Here is a 24,201-nt window from a genome sequence, read left to right on the forward strand (position 1 = left end):
GTAGTTTAGTACATCTGAAATCAAGCCCAACTGCCAACTTCTTGTGGATTGTCTATCATTCAGGGATTCTTACAAAACCTGGATTAAGCACATTATGTACTGCACAAGGAATGAGGTTAGCAGTCAGATTCTGCAGCGGGGGGGAAAAAAAATGACCCTGCCAGCTGCACAGCTTGCTGCGGACTGACGAATAGATGCCAGGAAAGCAGCCATTGGAGTGCAGAGAACAAGGCTATATAGCCTAAATCTTGTGGACAGTTTGGGAATATATAGGTAGAGAGAGTATCAAGAATTGTGTGTCTGCTAGCTCATACTGGACACACTAGACTTCCCATACAACGTTGTTAAGATATATAATCTAGTTATATTTAATTTTGAATTAAGGAAGGAATAAATAATCGTCTGTACCAGAGGCCAGGCGGAGGGAATTGAAGCTCTGTCCTACGTTTTGGTTCGGCCATTAGTCCAGCCCTTGTCCTTTATGCAGAAGGAAGCTAAATCTACAGCCAACAGTGAGTATGAAACTGTGCTTTCCATTGCATTAAGCCCTGGTCCCGCCTGGGATTTGAACTCTAGCTGCTGATGAGGCACGTGGGTCACTTCCCATGGTGGTACGACATGTGCAGGCCTGAGCTTCAGAAAGGCCAGTACCTTCCAGGGAAAGTGGAGGGCTGGCGAGTTGAATTTGATCCTCCCCGCATTAACATACATGGGAAGAATAGGTTCTGTAAAGAAATCAAACCACTGTTGTTTATTTTTAAACTACAACTAGAACAGTGGCATTTTGTTTCAGTTGTCTTTCTTGGTCACTTTAGGTGGTCCTATAGTGGTGCAAGTCATTTGAATATGTATTCATACCCTGGGGAGTTGATATACTGTACTATGTAAATAGTTAATTGCTGCTTATATCTATCGACAGACTGTAGCTGCATATCCGTGAAGAAACTATTGAGAACAGTGCAAGGTCTGGAGAACTCGCATTGTTATACACATGTCGGTACAAGCTAGATGCAACACTTATATTTCATCCTTATTTTGCATTGCATCCATAATTGCAATCTACAGTTGTGTAGAAAAGAGAAGCCTCAGGATTTAAGTGACCTGCTATATCTTTAAATAATATTTTGCTTGAATTAGAGTAAATGTCTAAATGAGAATTGTGGTTTGATCTGCCTATAGTACTATGTGTCGCCACTAGAGGGCACACTCAACTAACCAGCAAAAAAAATAATAATCTGCTTGGGGAAGATTAATACAAAAAAATAAGTTTTAGAAATATAAAAATAAATTTACGACAATTCAATCTATACAGTATATCCACTGTTTCAACTGTATGTTGTTCAGACCACTTTATCTGGTTATTAGAACTTTAGACTGGGAGCCAGCCAGTGTTTTTTTTTTTTTTTTTTTTTTTAATTTGATTGTATATAAACCTTTTAGCATTTCTTGTGCCTCGGTACTACCAATCCGCCTTTTTAAAATATATATAAATCATTTTTTTTTTTTTATTTAACAGTTAAACTATTAAAGCCTAATGGAAATTTTCTTTAAAAATAATTAAACCAGTGATGAAATTTCTAGAACCAGCTTTCCACTGCGCGCTCTAAGCAGTATCTTCCTCTAATCAGTAGAATCAAGACTTGGCTAAAATCACAAAAATACAATTCGTTCATGGTAAACCTGGTTGTGTTAACTGAAATAGTTTACTTATACAGCAAAGCCAATTCCCTCAATGTGTTCGGCATAGGTTGAGACTGTTCTCTTGCTTTGCTGACCCTAGATGGTTTTCAACGGACTGCTGCCTGTGGTGCTGGGAGGCTGTAAATCACTTGCTGTCAATACCATGCAAAAATGGCAGGACCCACACACAGGGTAATATATACCTAATGCATACCTAAGAAGCTATAAGGAATTTCCTGTCATTCATGTAGTGCAAGGCTGTCCCTTTCCCTTTGGAGATGCTCCTAGCTTAACTTAATTAAATCTCTGTGTCAAAATCTCCTGGAAGGGGTCAACAGTGGCTGACCTTTATATGTCCCTGGAGCAGCAATTGTTGCATGTGAACATTAGCACGTAGTAAGTGGGTAATACATTATCATCGGACAGTACTGTCCGACATTCTGTTTTTTTCTGTAGAGACAGGCTGTAAGACAATTTTTTCTGTAGAGCCCCCCCCCCCCCCCCCCCCCCATTTTAAAGCAGTTTAAATTACAAACCAACTGTTGTAAAATGTTATTTATTTTTTCACTTAAACATTTAAACAATGTTTCTGTGCAGACGTCCTGGGTCTGATAATCAGTGGTGCTTATGAGATTTTAGTTTTGAGTTCTATACAAACGTATAGCTGTTTGAAATTGGAGGGAGGTGTGTTACTGCTTTTGTTAGAACACGCTGGTTTCACTGATTCGCACTACTCTTGGAATACCTAGAGTTATTTTAGGAAAGGTAATCCATAAGTAAAGATAACTTGACAATTTTAGGATGTTAGGAATAATCATTAAATTCGATTAGACTTTTCTTCAAGGTGAACTCCTGGGGAATTATGTAATTATGTTGCTATTAAGACCCCGCTCACACACTCCAAAAAAGAAGAGACAGCCCATGGCCGGCCCAGATTTAGGCCATCGTTTCAGTGTGGCCCAGGGCCTGCAATCCGGGGCCAGGGCCGGCCTTTACTAATGCAAGACAGATCACATGACCAATGTGGTTACGTAGCTCAGTAGACACTCCCATACTCCCATGCACGTGAAAGGTAAATTGAAAGCTGAATCTGCTAGGCAAGACAGCAGTGGATCAATATTGAATGGTAATTATTTCTACATCATACAACTTAAATTATAAAAATATTAAATTTAACAAAATCTAGTGGATTAATATTCAGGTTGTTTCCGTCACATAATATACGAACTGCAGTGCATTCATAATTATGCTTAATTTGTCACAATTACATTTTCTTCCTGTTATTTAGTAACTAAGCGAACTGCAGGATTGTGGATCTCAATAATGATTAGTAATGCTGCCGACTTGGCATATTCAACTACCATTGTTTATTTTGCATGTAACGATATACATAGCTACAGAATTGTGCATCTTTATATTAAAATGCAGATCATTTATTTTAGGTGCTTGCTTTCACACACAAAATACTGTCCTCATCCACAAATATTAAGATCGTTAATGCGCCATGTGAGGGTGAGAACCTCACTAATATTTCAATGCCTGTGATTGTTGTTAATATTATTAATACTGGCGCTAGAGCAGTGGTTTATTATGTATCGTGCATGTTGTTGAGCAAAGATAGGGTTGCAGACCTAAATATGGGGTGTAAACGGGGTCTGATATACTGTAGGCCTATATCTCATTGAACTGGTGCAAACACCATGATATCAGAACTTGGAGAACCATATCACAGTACAGTATGTTTTCCCCCAATTTTGAAATGTCCATATTTTAAAAACTACTGGTCAGATTGAAAAAAAAAAACAGGAGGAATTTTTCTATCACTCTGCCAATCACACCACATGTCAAAACCCAGAGATCACTTTTTGAAAGTCCCTTATTTTAGCATAGAAGTGTAAATACAACTGTGCATATTTATTGGCCATCTGTCTCTCTGGCAGTGTTTAGTGTTGCAAACTGTTAGCCTAAATAATTACAGTGTAAATGCAGTTTTGTTGAACTAAATAATTGCAGTGTAAATGCAGTTTGTTGCTCAGCAGTTGTTGCTTTTGGTTTCTTTTTTTTCTCTATGAAAACTTCCCATGGAGAAAATATTTTCTTTGCATTTTTATCCCTCTGTCATCTTGTTGTCTTGCTATGGGCAAGCAAATATGGTTTAATTAAGATTTTGTAAATAATTAATGCTAAGTGTTGTTAAATGCTTGACTCCATATCGTGAGCATGATGACAAGGAAGGCGTCCGTGGTAAGAGCTGGGCACAGTCTTGTACTCTGTGATGTGCCTCATTAGCACTCAGCTAGTATTTGTTTTCAGTTGGTTAACCTAGCCTTAAACGCAGAAACTTCTGCATAGTCAGCCGGAAGGCCTTTATGAAAGTAAAGTAAGCTTGCAGTTAGGCCGCCAAATGCGGCCATTCAGAGAATTGCTGTGACAAAATCACGAGAACGCAACACCTCTGTGGCTTGATTTAGAGCACCGAAGATAATGAAGCTATTTAAGCCTCTTATTTGCTGTTTTACAACTTGTTTTATGAAGGTGAAATGACAAGCAGCTCCCATAATAGTTCCTGTCAGTTTAGCGGACAGCATTACCAAGAGAAAAGGACCAAAGAAATGCAGAGCACAGGAGACGGGGCAAATCCTTTATTTGAATTGCTTGTCTTTGATGACGTTCTAGCTGCAGGCTATCATTTTACATTTTATGTCAGCTACCTTTGTCAGGGAGTCATTATTGATGGTGAACTCTGTTTTAATTACCACTTCTCAGCTAATCAATTACAGCATTTATCCATTAATCAGGCATACTGGCAGGATTAATAATAGCCCTTTCGTTTAATCTGAGCTGCTGGTGATGTTTGAAACAAGTGTTAAACATTCAGCAGATTATTGCGTTACAGTATTCTTCACTGTCGGTTTGTGCCTGGAGAGGGTAGTCAGTATGGGTGTAGGTAATCTGCAAAAATCTGGACTGCAGACTTTCAGAAAGCATTATGATCCAAACCTGTTAAATGTCGACAAACAAAAAATGCTCCTAGGAATATATATTTTTTCAACACTTATGGAAAGAGCCTGATAAGTACTCTTGTCAGCATTTTGAAGTCCCCGTCTCCCAGTGGGTCTGTGCTGACTGAATATTCAGTTTTCTTTCGAGGTGGCATGATATTACTGTAAATGTAGTATTAGGAGTGATTTAAAATTAGGAGCACACACAGCTTCCTGTACTTCATGAGAAAGGGGGGGTGAGCTTTTAGTATAATTATGTCTAGCAGTTAAGACAATTATTTCTGTTAAATTATTCACAACAAACAAACATTTGAAGTCAATAAATAAAGCAGAATATAATGGATGTTGATACATGTATCTGTAAATCAAGTATGGTATTGAAGACTGACACTGTAATGAAAACTCTGACTGTCTTAAGTATAAAGCCTGTAACGGAACAGAAATGTATCACAGGCAAGTGTTAATGCTGGTTGGCTGAGAAACGGAGGCAGTATAAATCTGCTGAACTAATCTGTGCTCGATGTCCAGAACTTTGAAGCATGAGGGGGGTGGGGGTGGGTGGTGCACAGAGTCCAGTGCTCAGTTGAGGCGATTTGACCAGATTTCAGTGATCTGTTTACAACAGCAGAGCTGACAAGTAATTGTTTCTTGTCAGGTTTGGAGAAGAAGAGAGACACTTTTTCTGTAGATTTTTCAATTCTTCAACATGTCACTTGGCTGTGTGTGCTATTGTCTGAGGCCCTTTTCTCTTTGCCTTTCTGCCACAACGAGTTGAGTCATTCCCTCATGATCAGCACTTTTGTTGGCTTTGTTTTTTGCTGTACCTCAGAAGTCCATCTTTTCTTTTATCTCTTTCCCATTCATGCATAAGGGAACAGTTGTGCTCTGTTGTGGGGATGTTCCACTGGATTTCAAACAGTGGGGTTTCTTTTTATTCTCTTCAAAGTGGTACAATAGGCCTCGAAAGGCCTGAATGTCTGTTGCAGAATGCACACTCTTAATATGCCCGTTATTTTGTTTTCTTGAAGTCAATAAAAATGCAAAGTTAAAAGCGAACCCCCCCCTGCCCTTCCCACACCCAACACTTGTTTCACCTTTTTCAAGATGTTTTTGTCTTAAGAAAAAATAAAAGAAATAACAATCAATTGTTCTGATCTCTGAAATCTTCCCTAAACAGCATCCCAGAAGTTTGATCTTCTGTAGAGCATCTGATACAGCAATTAAAGTACCAGCTGTGGTGTTATGCTTGTCAACAATACATAGCTAAGAACCTACTGTATTAAAGAAGACTTTTTGCCAGATTTACCCAAGATGTGTGTCTCAGATGATCTGCTTATGAGCAGAGTTTTTTTTTTTTTAAATGTATTTATTTTTATTAAAATAGAAGGGTAGGTCTAAAAACTATTGAATTTGATTGGATAACCACAGTGATATTGTGTAATAGGCTGAAGGCACAAGGGCACAGTCAGTAACTGCCTAGTTATTTTGTAAAATGTAAATGTGCTGATAAAATGCCTTGGCGTAAAAAGAGCGAAAGCTTACAGGTAGATGTATCGGGGACTGACGAAAGTTAGTGTTGCTTTGAGTCCATTCTCTAGTTTAAGCTGCAAAATCCTCACTAATGAGGGAGATTGTAGGAAAGTAGAACAAGTAGTGCTTGTGTAGCTCTCAAGATGGGCTGGGCTAGGGGGGGGGGGGGGGGGGTGTCACTGTTTTATCCTGTTTAAGCAAGTATTGGATCAGCCTGTCAAATCTTGTGTTGAGTAAAAGCAGTATGATTAGTTCCCTCGCCCCTCCTTTGTGTGCTGGATAATTTCAGTAATTTTTTGGGTCCACGCTTGAGTCTTCAGACCCAGGGCTTAAAGGGAACTGGTACTTCATGCTGAGAATTAGCTTTCATTGGGATTGTTTTTCTCTCTTTGTTTAGACGGGGGAGTACAGGACAGAATGTTAATTATTGATGACTTTTGACTGTGTCTTCAGTTTTAAGGATTTCTTGATTTCTTGCTTGACTTTTTTTTTGATGTGCTTTGTATTTTTATTGTTAAATTTATTGTTTGTTTTGTATTTTTCTTTTCTTCCAATTGGTAAAGTAAGGAAAACTACAGACATGTTAACTTTACCAGAAGAATCACTTAAAAAAAAAAAAAAAAAAAAATATACAACCACAGGCTCATCTAACCACCAGGCTCATTTGAAAAAGTGAGAGAAATAAAGATTTTTAAAAATATTTCAGATCATTAATGGTCCTTTTTATTCGATTTATTTGGCATTGTGGTTTATCTCAGACCTTCATGTTAGATTAAAACTAGATATTTTTTTGCCCCATGGCATTATGATGCCAGTAACTGGAAGAATGGCCAAGAACTGTAAACACAGCATTCGGTCACACAACAGACAGGACTGTCTCTGAAAGGGTGTCGGAAACAAAGGAGGTAGAGATCATTTTTAGTTTTTCCCAGTCTTATCATAATTTGAAACAGTTACATTGAACTGCTTAACATATTAGGAATGCCTCTGTTGTATCCAGTAACAGAATGCACTACTGTGATTGTTTTACAGAATTTACTAATATATATATACTGCCCTATATTGTTATAACCTATTGTGTAGGAGTACTGTATACATGTTATGTGCTAGTTGATTGTAAAACTATAAAAAACATAATTGGTTCATGGCAGGAAAATCTTCAACAGATGTTCAGACGTTTCGTGGTTTTGAGGTACTCTATGTAATAATTCTACATATCTGAAATATTACCATAGTAATGACATGTGGTGTAAATTTAGAGCAACGTTTTTAATTACTAAGGTTCCATTCGGTTCAGAGGGTGTGGCAGAGTGGGCTGTAAAGCTAGAACTTGGGCTATCCTAGGTGATACTGTACAGAAATAGTCATAATAATAATAATAATAATAATAATAATAATAATAATAATAATAATACTTACACGAATACTTCTTTAATCTTAACTTTTTTTTTTGTTTTCCACCAGTGAACCAAGATTCTGCATACTTTTAAATGAGTCCCTTGACTTTGTATTCTGTAGCTGATAAAAAAAGAAAAATCCAAAATAAACTAGTACCAGTTTTTTTGTTTCATTTGCTGTCGGCTGCTGATTAAAAACTCCCTTGATGACAATTTGACTTTCCAGCAATTTGTTGTGACAGAATGTGAAAACCCTTCCCTGATGGGGCAGCTGCAGTACATACTATACATGTACAATGCTGTGGTGTGCATGTCCTGGGGTGTGGCTGCCTCTGGAGGCACCAGCTTTGAAAACATCCTCTTTTAGTCTTCTCGCCCCTTTTGCCACAAAGGCTTCATTTGGCAACCCCTTAACTGTTTTGTTTTTTTTATTTATGTATAATATATAATTTTTGTTTGTGTTTTTTTTTTTTTTTTTTAAACAGGATGCGTTTTTGTCAGCATCTGATTAAATTATATTAATCCATGCCCAAAATTCAGTTCTGTCTCTGGAGAAGTTTCTACATGCAGACTGATACAAGGGAATGCTTTATAGCTGTACATTAGAAAAGCTGCTGAATGGTTTTTTTTTTTTTTTAAACACTTTGGCTGCTACTGTGGCTTGTTTGCAATGAGACATGACCGTATTTTCCCATTGTGTGCAGACAGTATACGATATCCTGTGTTACGATGTGTAGGCCTATAAAGGTTTTTCCGTATCTCCCTGTGGGCTGCACAGGTACCCACAAAGACCCCGGTTCACATTACTGTGCTGGTCCAGGACTGCTGCATATTTAGGTCTGCAACAATGTTCACATTTGCAGTTTTAAGGCGTCATTGCAAATTCACATATGTAACTGAAAAGCTAGCCTAAAATGTATTTTTTAAAAATGTATATATTTATTTATTTTTAATGGAACGACAGCCTGCACTCAGAATGGAAGAGCTACCAGAATATAAAGTAATCCTTGATTTGTATTGGAACAGTGTCATCGTTAAAATAGTATATATATATATAATATATATATATATATATATATATATATATATATATATATATATATATATATATAGATTTTGACTTGCTGTTATGGTGTGTAACTTGGTGACGGTCCAAGCTTACCCCCACCCACAATCACATTATTCTGTCAAGAACACTGAGGTATTTAACACAGGAAACAGCAACTTGCTAGTGTTCACAGGTATAAATATTTATTTTCGTAATGTATACTTCACTCAGATTGCAAATGACTAACAGGTTGTACATACAAGGACTGACATTCACAAGACTGACCACCTAATACTACTGTCCCCTCCTAAGGAAAGACAGGGTGTTAAATAATTAATTATTCAATAACCGTTTACACCTGGAATCATTTTATACAAAAATAAACTAGTATTTAACATTCATTGCATTTACAGTAAACAGTCATATAATTTACATTATGCATGTTTCTTCTCAGTTATATGTGTTCTATACAAGTTACAAGATTGCCAGTGCCATTAATCAAAACAAAGTTTTTTTTTTTTTTTTTACTTCAAATATTACAAATAGTTATCTGTTGTAAAAAAAAAAAAAAATAAATAAAAAAAAAAAAAAAAAAAAAAATCATATTAGTTCAACTCAGAGTGTCTTCATTATCCAGATGGCTATTGTAAAGTAGAGCTGCAGCATTCTCCAGCCAGATTGTCGTGAGACGCTGGCGTTGCGCACAGAAAACAATTCCAAGTTTGTTGTTGTTTACGTTTCCTTTCATTCAATTTATGTTTAGCGCTTCCCATGTGTTCTAGAATTGTCTGTCTATGAGTGTAATCTACAGCCTTGCTGCATGAAGTACAAAACCACACATTACCATCAGCATGAAGTTCGGCTATTGCCAAACTCGTTGATCTGATCTTTAAGGGTGTTATTGTTTTCAGCATCATTGAACAGCTCTGAATATTGACTGAAGTCTCATTCAGCACTGAACTTGAATACCGGAAGCAGTTTTATTACACAGGTATGTTTATGTTATTTAAAGCAAAGTTGCCTGCGTTAATGTTTATATAGGGTACGTGTATTGATTTGGTTATTATCAAACAAACAAAAAAAACCTTGCAGGTTTTTTGCCCCTCCCCAAATGGAAAACAAAAAAATCTAGGACATCATAGAAAATCTGCATTTTTTCAGTCTTATACAAAATCAGATTGGTAATGTGATATGAAAAGGTGGTCCTAATGCGGCTTTGCGTTCATTTATATTTAAAGGTCCTGGATTGCTGTCCGTGGGCCCCATCGAAACAGCAGCCTAAATCTAGGCCGGCCCTGGGCTGCCTTTTCTTTTTTGGAGCGTTCACATTGGAGAAAAGCCGTCCCTGAGCTGCCTCAAATCACAAGTGTGAATGTAAAATCTATCAGAAATCTTCAGACTGTAAAACATTGAAAGGGCTGTAATGAATGTGTGTCAGGCACATTTAAGAACTGGGAGCGCCTTCTTTTGTGTTACACAATCTTGATGCCTTCAAATGCAACTGTGGGAGGCAAACCATCTCTTAGTGTCCGATAGCTACCAGGCTGCTGGGTTTTGAACACCCTCTGTGTTACCCTGTTTCATTCAGTGAAGAGGACTGCCATACCCGTGTTGATATGAGAAACCTTTTCTCTATTTTTTTCTGTAATTAAATGTTATTACTGTAGATTCTTTAATTGCTCTCTTCTGTTCATCCACTTGCTGTGACTTTGTAAACCCCCCTCTTACATCATAATTTGTTTGCCTTTCAAGTGGCTACTTAAAATGTCTTTTTAACATTCACTCTGCAGCAGCTTTCATTGAATGTAGAATCTCTTTTTGCAAGCCTCTTTTTTTTTTTGTTTCCAATTTTGCTATTTGCTTTTTTTTTTGTTTCCCCATCAATATGGGTTCTGTAGGTTTTTGTCCCTCAAGTGGCTGCAAATTCCTCCTCCTTTTTCTGTTTCACAATCCACACCAAGGTTTTTGCATATTCCTCCCCCTTCCCCTTGTGAGGTATTGTTACTGACCAAATTTAAACACCATAGCATTTAGAATCCCCACAGAGCCACTTTATGTACTTGGACCTGCAAAGTGCCCTAAGCAATAACTACATGAATTGCTATTAATTACACAATGAAGGTGCATCATCTTAGTTCAGATTCTGCTTGATTGATACTGGAAGGCAATTGTAAGCGTGGATGACAGGATTAAGTGCCTACTGAAGTGACTGTATCTTATGAGAACAAAGGCAGGAAGAAGAATACTTTACCCCCTCTATTAGCGAGCAGTTCCCTTTTTTTTTCTTTCACAGCTCGCAGCATACATAAATACAATCAACAACCATCCCTTAGAGTTAAATTGAAATGCACATGCAGGCGAGAACTGTTCTTGACTGTAATTAGACATATATGATCCCAGCTATTTTGGCCATTCATTAGCGCTAATTGTTTGAGAGCCCAGCCTACAGAACAAATAATTAAAATGTGAGTACCATAACTGCGATTTATTAGCATGTGTGATAAAATGCATGCTCAGCAGCTGTACCAATAAAAGTGTTTGGAAGACTGCTTTCATTAGGCAAATGCTTAGTGTGAACAAGAGTTTTTGGCTCTGTTGTGAGCTGTTTGTACAAGCTTGGCTGGTGTTTACAACAAACAGCTTCAATCATCCTGTGTTAATTAGTGGAAAGTATTATGCAGATTTGTTGTGTTGCTCAAACTTTGTTTTCTGAATCCACCCCCCCCCCTTCCTTTCTCATACTTGTGCCTAGCTCTTAATAGATTTATTCAGCTGGGGGTGCTAAGCCTTTCAAAATTGGGATGAGTAGTGAACAGTTGTTTCTGATCCGTCCGTGATAAACCATTGCAAAGTGCTGGTCAACACTGCACAACTAGCTGAATGAGAAGCTGAAAGGAAAACAGGCTGTGGGAGTCAGAGTTGTGTGGGAGCTTCTCTCATTGCTGTGACAAAGTTTGTTTTAGTACTTGTCAGTGTTTTGTAATGCATCTTGTTTGAATGGTTTCAAAGCAGGCTTCCTGCAATAGATTTTACGACTTGACGTGTGTGCCGGTGTGCTTTTAAAATATCAAGTTTATTAAAGCTTAATGATCAGTCAAGATTGTTCCACATTCCACACATTTCTTAAATTCATAGTTTAATAACTCCTAAGTGCAAAATCTGTTTTTAAAAATGAATAGTTAATTAATAATGAATAGTGTAAATACCTTTTTTTGATGTTAAAAAAGTGTTTTAAAACCACATTTACTATTCCAAGTGAGCTCAAAAACAAGATTTAAAATGTGGGAACACATTGAAATATGATACTTGAAGTAAAAGTGAAGTAAAAGTACCAGCACTATATTTTTCATAAAACCATTAAGTTTAACTTTAAAGTTAACAAATATTAAACTTTTGTCCATATTTACTTTAAAGGGCAACAGAAGCGAACTGTAAACACATGCAATATTGACCTTTCCTTTGTAAATTCAAATTGGCTGTTCACTTTCAAGTCATGCTTAATCTGTATGAGAAGTGTTGTAGATTTGCTAAAACTTCTGTAAACTTTGCAGTCCTATGACACAAAGCAGAACAAATGTGGGTTTTATTAGAGTTTCAATAAAATGGAAATGTTTTTCATTTGGAAAACAGGAAATCGCTTATAATCCAAAATTACCTGCATACATTCTTTATTAGGTTATTATCTCTTTAACCAGGCAGAAAATGTCAGGAGTAAAGCAAACACAATAACGTGTTTTTATTTATTTTCAGTATGTGTATTTTTATACAGAGCTTGTGTTTGTTTGTTCATGTTGTTCCAGAGGCCGTGTTTCACGGTCTGTGTGGGTGCTGGACAGCCAGCACCGTTTCCAGCACAATCTTCCCTCCAAGTACATACCAAGGCGGGCTGTCCTGTACGTACCTGGAAATGATGAAAGAAAACTGTGCAAGCTGGCCTCTTTAAACTTGGACTGCGCGGTGCTCGACTGTGAAGATGATGTGGTGCTAAGCAAAAAGGTAGCACCTGCTATTGGTTTGTACATTGTGTAGTTTGTTCACCAGGGGGTAGGGTAGGCCAGGACATCTTTCACCTATGTTTGCCAGAACATTCCTTGGCTAATGGGCTATGCACATTTCAATATTCTCTTCTCCAACCCAGTAGACAGTCCATCCAAGTCCTGTGATTGCATTGGAAAGAGTGTACTCAGTAGTGTGTGGCTTCATGTGTTCAGCTGTGCAGAATGCATATATTTTTTAATAAATCTGTAGACAAAGGGGTGCTGCATAAGTTGCACGAAGAACAATTGGTTTAATTTCCCTCTGAAAAATGAAAAAAATAAGGTCATTTTTCTGCTTTATATAGCCTGAATCGAGACCATTTACAGTACAGCTGTGAAAGGCCAGGATAATTTAAAATAATTTTTTACTTACTTTTCATTTATTACAATGAAGGGCCTGTGTTTCTATATTACGCTAGTCTACTTAAGTCTTCTGGCTTAGATTATTATATATATGTTTTTTTTGTGGGTTTTTTTTCACCATCTTAATGCTATTTAGAAGAAATAATTGAAACAGCTGAATAAAAATCATTTTCTGCCTGTAAAGGATTAGCTTGCTGAAGAATATTAACCAGTGATGGTCTGAGAAAAGGAAAAAGATTTTAGGATGGGACTTTTATGCACTCAATAGGCAAAGTAACCATTCTCTGCCAGTTATGTCACTGTTGTAAAACATGATAAACATGAAACGGATACAAATTGATTTATTTTACTATCCCTTAGAAGGCGCACAGTCCGCACATTAAAAAAAAAAAAATCACTGTAATATTATTCAGTTAAGTAAGGATACAAATATTATGGCAAATTCAGTCAGTTTTAAAACTTTAACTAACCTACCAAAAAATATCAAGCCAGCCTAAATGCAGTTTAGTTACCTTGCTTTTCATTTTTTGTTTCTTATTGGCTGTAAAATAGTGTTCACATATTGTAATGCAGTTTTTATGGCAATGTAATATAATTATCTGTGGGGAGCATCAGAATGCAGTTGCTTTTTAAAAAAAAAAAAAATTCACAATGACACAAAGTCATAAATACTCATTTTAAAGTCAGTCACATTTTGTTAAAAGGGTCGGCTCTGTTGCTGCCATGTGTCAGGGTTGACATTCTTGAAATGCATAACAGTAAATATACAAACAAACAACAGAACCTTTCTTATGCTTGGAAAATGAAAGGCAGAGTCAGCTGCTGTCGCGGCTCCTTCCCTGAATCGCTTCATGTCACAGCACTGCCTCACCCTGTGGATTGATGAGTCTGGAGATGCATTGGAGAAGGCCAGTGGCGTTTTTAAAAACAAAACACGAATGTCAGTCATTCTGCTGTTTGGAGGCAGGTATCATATTTAAAAGCCAGAAAAGACTGATGTGACCGCATGTGTGAGTGCTGTTAAACTGCTTACTGAAGCTCTAGGCCATGGTGGCGTGACAAGTCAAGCAGAATGCCACTAATACAGAGAGTGTTTTTTTTCTTTTATTTTTAAATCTAAAACCTAGCACACACCAACAAGAGTTAGCTAAAGCACAGTTCTAATCAGTTTTCTCTTTCTTTCCTTTTTTTTTTTTTTTTTTTTTTTTGTACAATATGCCCTATAGTCTCCTACTTAGTTGTCACATTCCTCCTTGAAGCTTTGCTTTTTCTGTCTGTCTCATCCTTTCCAGTAGAAGAATAGATGCTGGACTAATCCCTGGAAGTTTGGAACTAATGAACTAACTGCTGAGCTGCCGCCACGGAGCTTGGTCCCAAACTATACTGTACTTCACACTCGATTTATTCTCCAGATGGCAAGACTGCGCAGTCCCGCCGCGAGGGACCACCTCTTCCACTGGAGCGTGAAAGTGGACGGATGTTGTTTTCTTTGCCGATTTGATAATTCAGAGCTAGGGAGGGCGATTACTTATTAGCTTTAATGGATGCCAATTGTAGGGACTGCACACAAATCTCTTTTTTTGTTACCCCTTATCTTTTTTTGGCCTTTAATTTCGCTGTCTGCACGCCTCTGTGATGGGTGATTTAGCCTCGCTTCTGTGTCATCAGAGCGCCTCTCTCCTCCAGGTGGTAGTAGTAGCTGATAGCTGAAATCATAATGTGCCTTTGCTTTCGTGTCGGCTCACAGATGTACGTGTATGGGAACACAATAACAAGTTTATTGGCAACTGGGCTTGCAGTGTACCTTGATGGCCTCAGGAAGCAGTTGAAATTAAATCCCCTCCCTCAAACACCCCCGTGCAGCACAAGCCTGGTGATTCGTTTCAAGGAGATGTACTACACTACTCTTTTTGAGGAGTGATGCAGTGCAAATAAATTCTCATCCTGGTGTTTTCTTTGACACAGGTCAGAGGTTACTCTCCTTGAGTCTTCTTTATATGTACTCCATGAAATTTATGGAATCCACTGTGCAGTAATTATACAGTATACCTTGCTTTTTAGGAAATATATTTCTCACAGTACAATAAGGAGGTTATGACCAGACAGCACTGTGAATAATGTATGCATTTATTTTTTTTAAACATATCCTGTATTCATATAAAAACCCACACCTAATCACTGTAATCAATGTCGAAATTATTTTCAATTTACTCTTAACATATTCTAGACAGAAAACTCAGAATAAGATGCAGTCTATATTAGGAGGTGACAAAACATAATATAACATTTCCGGATGGACAGCTTGAGACAGACTATGCAATGCCCTATTTGCTGGTATCCTAGTAACTCAATAATAATCCTTTTTTAGGGGAGTAAGGAAACAAATTGTTGTGTTTTTTGGGATTCTGTAATACAATATCTTTGTTTTCACGTGTGTCCTGGTGGTGGCAGCAGATGTATGCAGCAGAGGATAAAATAAATAAATAAAATAAACCCTCAAATCAAAGTGATCCCACTGAGTAAACACAGGGGAAAACTGTTCACAAAACCGTTTGTATGCATTTGTAAATGGGGGGGGGGGGGGGGGGGGGTAATCCAGTAGATATTTATTTTAATACATTCATGGATTATATATCTCTCTCTTAAAAATGCATATTTTGTATCAATTACAACTTGCTTCCATTGCCATAGTGATTGCTTATACATTATTTGTAGTCTAATGATGAAATTTCTTGTTTAACAAAGCGAGTGATTACCACTTTTTGAGATACTCTTTTAGAATCTGCGCTGAACAGCTTATGATTGAGCACTTTCACATCTTCATGTAAATGAACTGTAGCACTGATTTTGAAGGGTTGCTTTGTAAATATTGGGGCTGCTGCAGCCTCTTTGTCCCTGAGTTAGTTCACTAGAAATCATCTGCATAATAGGAAGTACATTGATTAATAACAACATTACTGCATTTTGTTAACGTTTGGAACAAATCTAAACCTTTACATTTCTTTTTTTTTCTTGTTGTATACAGAGATACAGAGCAGTGTATCATTCATATTCACTTCCACTTTATATTAATACAAATAAGATCATTTCAGTACATTGAAGTCTTTAGGCAGGCGTTACTGTATAAGGCAGGCTGAAAAGCAAATGTTCTTTCTGAGATTAGTAAAATGTATTGCAGCGCCGCTCCTGTCCCCAGGAATCTCGTTGTAACACCCTGGGAATGAGTCCGCAGTAGTTTGCTCTGTGCCGTTCCAGTCCATAGATTGAAGATGTTGAAAAGCAGTCTAGGGAAAAACAGCATTTGTATCATTAAATACAACAGAGCCTTTGAAGTTGCCTGCATTTATTTTCGACAAAATTATATGTCTTTCTTCTTTGACCCATATAATGTTTTATTGTTGTTGTTGAACCAAGCCTCTAAAAGATAGCCTTATTTTGTTTTTTTTGTTTTTTCCCCCCATCAGACAAAAATAATGCTAACGACGATTTGGAGTAAATGGGTTACAGTATCTAGCCCAATATGAGGAATGTGCTCACCTATTCACAAATGTGCAGAAACATTAAAGACTAAAATTCTGGGTGGCTGTTGTCAAATCTTGGCATTACATGCATTGTCACATTAGAAAAAGCCTCATGAAGGGAGAGGTTTGTGACACTTTCAGCAGAGAATTGTGTTAAAATATCAGAGATTATCCTACATTTTATTTAAAAAAAAAAAAAAAAAAAAAAAAAAAAAAAAAGCCCAATTTTAAAGAATGCTCCAAGGGCATGGTCTCTGCGGAACTGCTCAGTTTAATGTTAAGGAGGGGAACAAAAATGAAGATGATTAACATTTTTAAGCCTTTGTAAGTGTATTACAAACAATGACAAATCTTAAACCTGAAAGGCCTGCTGTTTTCTGCTCCTGTGCATTTCAAGCAGGTAACTGTGAACATGACAGCTATGTTCCTGCCATGCTCAAGAAATCCTCTCTTGTCACTTGTTTGAAATGGGGCCGTTCCTTTCCTGTTTCCAGCCCACCTGTCTGCAGTGTCCTCTCTCATTCTGCATCGGCTCTTCTCGGTCAAGCTCCCTTGTGCTTGCTGCGTGCCAAATCTCTCCTGGCCAACTGTCTCTTCTTCGTATAGACATAGGTTTGTATTCCCCAACCGTATCTCTACCCGTAGTTTCAGGATCTTTACATTAGGTGTGGCTAGGTATCACCCTAAATGGTGCTGACAGTATTCTTACTCGCCTATTCTGGGATCAAGAAGGTCAACTACTGAGCAGTGTTTGTATCTTATTGATATATTTGCAGTGTTCATTTATGGTTTTGGTGTATTTAAGTAACTCTAAATTTTCTGTTTTGCTTGCGCATGCTTCCCAGGCAGGAAAGCAGTCTGCCTCCCCTTGTGCCGGGTATAGAAGGAAGGTCTATCATCACAGCTATCTGAAAAGAACCTGAACAAAAAAAAATTAAATGTCACTGTGGCAAAGTGGTTTGTAGTGTAAAGGTGATGCAGTGATTAGAAACAGTCCAAAAACAGTTAAGTGGTGAAAACGAAGCTTTATTAATTGCTTTAAATAATAATACTGACTATGCACAACGATGTGTATCGTCAGTAAAACCACGGGGTTCAGTCCTGAAATAATAATGCACACACTTTCAAACACCTACACCTTCACCAGTCCAACAGTGAGTGCTCCGGGTGCAAGTGGCATTGTAAATAAGTAAACAGTGAATACAATGGTTCAGTGAAGTCTGGGTTTGATGCTGGCTTAATAGCGACAGCTCCGGGATTTTAGCTGTCTACAATGACAAAAAACAACAGCTAATCAGACAGACAAGACAACACTAAACACTCACGGTTTCGCTTTACTCCTCCAGGTCGTATCGTAACCATTGTGGCTCCATCCCCTTCCTGGATAGCCGATTTCCAACTGACCCTGGAATGACCCTTCAAACCGTCCAGTCCGGGGCACACTGTTCCTGTTACACAGCACGCTCACAGGTTGGAAGGGAGATTGCTGACTGATTCATTTGCTCTCTGTCACACACACATAACAAATATGTCTTCTGACTCCTGGATAATATTTTCCTTTAATGATTTATTTTAACTAAACAAAACATATCTGTTGGGTGTTTTTTAAATTATTTTTTATCAGTAAAACTTTTTATAGGTAAAGTGCTGCCTTCAGTGTACTGAAACATTTGTCTACTTATAATTCTGATTGAGCATTGACCATTGTCTAGTATGTGTATCTGGGCACAAACCTTGTGGACCCTGAACATCTTAACCAAAGTACAAAAGGGTTAGTCCAGTAAGCAGTGCTTACATTCCATTTCTATCTCTCACCCACAGAAGTACATCACCTAACGTTACACAACCCGTATGTGCATTTTATATTTCTGGACATGAAGGACACATAGAGATAGTTAAATTGGAGGCAGTCATTCTTGATGTGCGCTTGCAAATGGTTTTGTGGGCTAAATTTGAACTTGTTTACTTGCCAAGCTAAGCATTCCTACTGTAGAAATGAGTCAGTGGTGGCAGAGGGAAGGGTTCTCTGAAATAGATACTTTCAATATGTGTACATTTCAAGGCAAGCCAACATCAGAAAACACTGGGCCCAAGAGCAAAGAAAGCAAGTTCTTCTAGGCTTATTATCAAATTACAGGCACTTCTTTTCTTGCACCTAGGGGATTCTGTCTGTGGTTGATGCTTGTGGTAGAGAACAGCACAGATTGTATAACGGTCATGGAATGTTTTCACAGGGAGGCTGCTGGAGTCCTGCTGAAAAATTACAGGGATAATAAAAAAGGAAGAAGTGTACAGTAACACAAAGGAATACCCACAAACATGCCATTCTTTCCATCTGAAGATAAATATTTCAGACAAGTTGGGTTTTATGAAACACTTGAGTTTGAGTAAACCGCAGTAGACATTTAAATATCGCCAGCCATTACTTTTTCCATAAAAGCCAAGAATAAAGGTAACAGGTCTTATAAAGCATTCCATACATAATCATTATACCATGTATATTTGACTCTGTATGTGTATGTTTTTTAAAAAGGCATTTGCCAGCTTAGTAGTCTCTACATTACTGACATGGGTCAAGAGGTGCAGTAATCGATACCTATTTGTGTTGCTGCATTAATTTGACGCTTGCTGTAGCCAGCATTCCTCTCAAGGAGGATTCCATTGCAGTAATAACATTATTTACAGTAACCGTTCCAATATTGACTGCAGTGGGACCAGAGTAAAGGCGGATAAATGAATCTTGTTTTAAACACCACTATACACAGCTGTAACAATTACTATATGTACACTATTATTGTTTTGAGATGCAGCTTGTATTAGGGAGCTCCCCTCAATCCCTTGTTTAGAAAGCTACAGGGTATTAGTGCTTGTAGCCATCTGCCATGTGGGTGCGTGCATTGGCTGCTGAGTGACAGGCAGGAGATCAAGACGGAGTTGGTACGCCCCGCAGGCAAACAGGATTTATTTACATATCAACAAATTGAACAGCTCACGTGACACTTTAATGGCAGCGCACAGAGAACAAAAACTTTGGTAGGATCTACAATATCTTCTCCGTTCAATAATAACCTAACATTGCTGAAGAGCTTGATCATGGCTGATAAACGGTTAGGGTATATATGTGACAGGTGGATATGTGATGAATTACTGTATGGTACAATCACCCAGGCTTTTAAGCAAATTATTAATTTGGTTGACTGCCTAAAAATTCTAGTAATTTGGTCAACAAATGCCTGTTTTCTGTATATACAGTATCTGTCGTCTTTACAAAATGCAGCTTGTGTGCTAGGCAAACTAACCACTCCTGCCAGTACTTCAGTTCTAACTGCAGCTGATTTTGAATGGTGTTCATTTTGCAACACAGCAGGTCATACCAGAAAAACAGATGAGTCATACTTTACATCTGCAAATAAAAAACACAGTCTCTTATTAGGAACTGCCATGGCAAGCCTGAAGATATGGCAAAATGGTTTTCAAAAGCACAGACACAGTAAGTTAACAGAGCGATAACCAGGTAAATTACCCTTTATACTGGTAAACTGGGATCACAAGTACAATTCTGGTATTCATTTCCTGTGTACAAGTGACCTTTTTCTGTTCTCATCACATGACTTCACAGTTTTAATGAAAGCAAGGTGAAAAAAAACAAACAAACCAACCCATGCGTAAAGCAAATTAAACATAAAATATAACAACCTGAGAATTAGAACATAAAAAAGTTTACAAACTAGAGGAGGCCATTCAGCCAATCCTTGCTCATTTGGTTGTGGGATGAAACCTTGAATTGTTTTGCTGTCCTCCAATTGAAGGCAATGTACAGACACAGGTGTTCGTTTATTAATTTAAAATCATTTAAAAGTAGTATCTGTTATCTTTGCTGCTTCCGGAACCTGTTAGCAGCAACTACGATTTTTGCAGAGTGTGTAGATCTCGCACTCACAATGACAAAACACTGGAGATTTTTAAACTGCAACACATCCTGAATAAACAAATAAAATAAGCTAATATCAGCTTTTCTTCATTTTTTTCTGTTTTAGATCTTATGACTTGTTTATCAGTGTTCGGTGGCTAATCATGTTGAGAGTGTGTACACCCTCAACATGATTAGATGAAGCCCCCAAACACTTATTAACATGCATTAGTATGTGTTAATAATCATGTCATGAAGGTAATTTTTAATGCAAGACAATTTGATATAGGATACTAATTCCACTGAGGGAACTTTATACTACTTCATAAGATCCTGGAGATGGAATTAAAATATTTTAATGGTTCCTTTCATTTGTTAAATGTGTAATGTATTCTGTTTTATCTTTTTAAATGGTTTTATTTCTAGGGGAGGCCTGCTGCTTTATTTGAAAACCATGTATGTCATCCCAACAGTCATTTTGACCGAGACACCAAAAGGCCAATCAGAAGAGTTTCTTTTAATTTCAGCATCCTGCTGTGGGTATTGCTTGGATCAGAAATCAATAGTTTAGACTTTATGCGCTTGCAATCCATTTAGTTTGCATTGTGTGCTAAATAGAGAGTTTTAGGTATGTGTTTACATTGATCTTGCAGTTGATGAGGTTTTTAAATCAGAGAAATGATGTATTTGACAAAAAGTACAATACCCTCTTTAAACAAAGAACAACAGCCACCTGAAAATGTTTTGACATTTTCAAACAAAACGCATTCAGTACCCCACCTTTTCAAAAAAAACAAAATAAATCAGTAATGTATCGTTTGCTCCTTGTGGATGGTAACATACAAATGAAAGGAAAGGGGAAAAACTACAATAATTTATATCTTGTTTGTATATACCAGTAGCTATGTGGCAAATTATCTACAGTATAATCCTTATACTGATATTGAAGTAATGTTGCATTGGTCACGATGGCATATCTCTTTGTGAGGCTTTAATTATGACTGGGCTCTAGAAAACGAGTTCATGCAGTATTGTTGTCACCACAGTACACTGTATGTGAAACTTTGTATTTTGCCGCTTGTGGCAATTGCAGGAAGAGCATCAGTTTGTCTGCAGAAAACATGCCAGTCTGCTGGTTCTCACTGTTGTTTTTTTACTGCCCTTGCGAAGTCCCTCAGAACAGGTACTGTAGAGGTGTGTACACTGTAATGTCATATAGTAGTGATCGCCATGTGTTTCTGAATTCTGTCTCTTACTAAGTGGCGTGTTTAGCCTTTCAAGAAAGTATGATTCCCTGGCTGAAGGTGACTTTATTAAGGTTTCCTTAACCTTTCGGCTTCATTATTAGTCTCCTTTAACTGTGGCAAGCCATCATTCGATTCTAAACTTGCACTAATTATCAGCAGTCCAGAGCCCTGTAAATCAGTTGTGCCGCAGAGCCTGTCTCAGACTGGTTTTAGAGGCCCGTTTGTGATCTGACCTGACAACTGTAAGCTACTGTTTCCTCACGCTGTTTAACTCTGACCACTCTTCTAAACCTTAACGTTTCTTCTCAGGTAGTGTTCATATCCATCTGTTTTGAATCTGCTGTCATGTGCTGCTGTCTCCCTGATAGGCATTTGACTGAATGTTTACTTTGATTTTTTTCCCCCCTTCTCTTCCTGCCTTCCTGTTACAATACTTGAGTTTGTATGTCGGCTGGATTTGTGTTCAGTATGCTAGTGCAGGTTTACATTAATGACACTAAAGGTATTTGCTTGGATAACCTTTTATTATTTAAGTGCATCTTTGTGCAGTAAGTTCTGGACTTGAGAGAGGAAGGTCCCATCTGATAGTCTGATAGTGTAATCCCAGGCGCCAGTCACGTCTCTTTCTTGTGCCTAAGTGCAGTATTGTACAGCTATAAAACAAAATACTTAACAGAAACGTGATGTTACTTTGGGCTGTTCTTTGTTGCTTATCTTATTACTGCAAGAACCTGGTACATAACTTAATCACTGCATCGAACATCCCATATTAAGGAATGACATTTCAAAGTTTAAATATACAGCGTAGCTGTGTATATATGTATGTGTGTGTGAAATCAAAAAGTAATGTAGGTACACAAAAAAAAAAAAAATGTATTGTCCACTTTCAGCTGGAAGTATGCAATCACTCAGTCATGCATGCAATGCAACCAGATAGGCACTCCTACATAAGCGGCGTGCTGGTCATGGATAAGGCAACATCACTGTACTAACAAATGTATTCAGAAAGGTGAGGCAGATTTCAAAGCAAGTATGGGCAGTTTTACTGGGAACGTTTTAGTTTTAAACAAAGCAGTAGTTTTAGTTTTAGTGTTTTTTTTTTTGTTTTGTTTTTCCATGCCAAAGGAGTCTGAATGGCTGAGCAAGCTGCATAAATGCATTTTGTTTAAAAACAAGCACAACGTTAACCCAGGTTTTCCTGGACGTTTAAATCTGTGTTTTTACTACAGTTATAATTTCAGTAGTAACTTCAGTTTAGCCTTTTTCCATTTATAATACTGCTTTAAAGACTTTAGAACCGTAACAATATGAGTTTTACTGTGGTGTGTCTTGTATTCTTCAGATTGAGGGTGTAGATAGCAGATGTACACATTTATTAAAACCATTGAAAACTAATTTTCAGAGTTGAGGACATTTCAGAATTACGAACAACCTCCATTCCCAAGAGGTTGGTAAATTAGGTTGTACTGTGTGTATATATGTGTGTGTCTGAGTTAAAGAACTGCATACAGCTCTAAGGATACTAAGTACTGACAGTCAATTTAACCAAATGTGATCTCTTTTATTACTGATATACTATATACTGAAATGATTTCTCGATCTGTTGGGGAGTGTGCAGCACACATTTACCAGATGTCTGCATGTTCACGTTTCTGTAGCCTGCTTGGTAGTTTGTATAGTTTACAGCATGTAGTCTGCCTGTATTTCTGTAAAAGGTTTTTTATGGGATCCTAAGTAATACTTTGACTTGAACCTGTTGAGATCTTGATGGTGTGCTGTCACATTTGTAGATATTGTTTACGAACTTATCATACTGTATGCACATACTGTGTATCAACAAGTAGTAAAATATACTGCATCCCCATATTGTCGTTAATACTTGGATGGGAGTTTTAAATGTCCACCAGACACGTTTTTATTTTAAATAAATTGCTTTGCCTGTGGGTCATCTGATTTCTGAAGATATGTGTGTGTGTGTGTGTATATACACACACACACACACACTGAGTGTACAAAACATTAGGAACACCTGTTCAATCCATGAAATAGACTGATGAGGTGAATCCAGGTGATCCCTTATTGATGTAACCTGTTAAATCCACTTCAATCAGTGTAGATGAAGGGGAGACAGGTTGAAGAAGGATTTTTATGACTTGCCTTTGAACGGGATATGGTAGTAGGTTCCAGGAGCGCCGGTTTGAGTGTGTCAAGAACTGCAATGCTGCTGGGTTTTTCACACTCAACACTTTCCCGTTTGTATCAAGGATGGTCCACCACCCAAAGGACATCCAGCCAACGGCAGGCTAATGGTCGAAAACAGCTCATTGATGAAAGAGGCCAAAGGAGGCTAACACGAACTGTGCAGAACAGACGGACTAGTCGGCTGACAGTCCAGTACAACATTGGTGCCGAAAGACCCATAAAAGAATGCACAATTTGTCGTACCTTGACACGAATGGGGTATGG

General features: G+C 37.7%; 1 protein-coding gene across 1 annotated transcript in view; it reads left to right on the top strand.

The window, feature by feature from the left end:
* The first annotated feature begins 266 nt into the window (after positions 1-266).
* The window catches only part of LOC121320692 (citramalyl-CoA lyase, mitochondrial-like), a 60,080-nt gene continuing 36,145 nt past the window's right edge, over positions 267-24,201 (top strand). Inside the window, 1 exon segment of the mRNA XM_041259260.1 lies at positions 267-512. The gene's annotated coding sequence lies outside the window, so the exon portion shown is untranslated.

This window comes from Polyodon spathula, chromosome 9, assembly GCF_017654505.1.
Source record: "Polyodon spathula isolate WHYD16114869_AA chromosome 9, ASM1765450v1, whole genome shotgun sequence".
NCBI lineage: Eukaryota > Metazoa > Chordata > Actinopteri > Acipenseriformes > Polyodontidae > Polyodon > Polyodon spathula.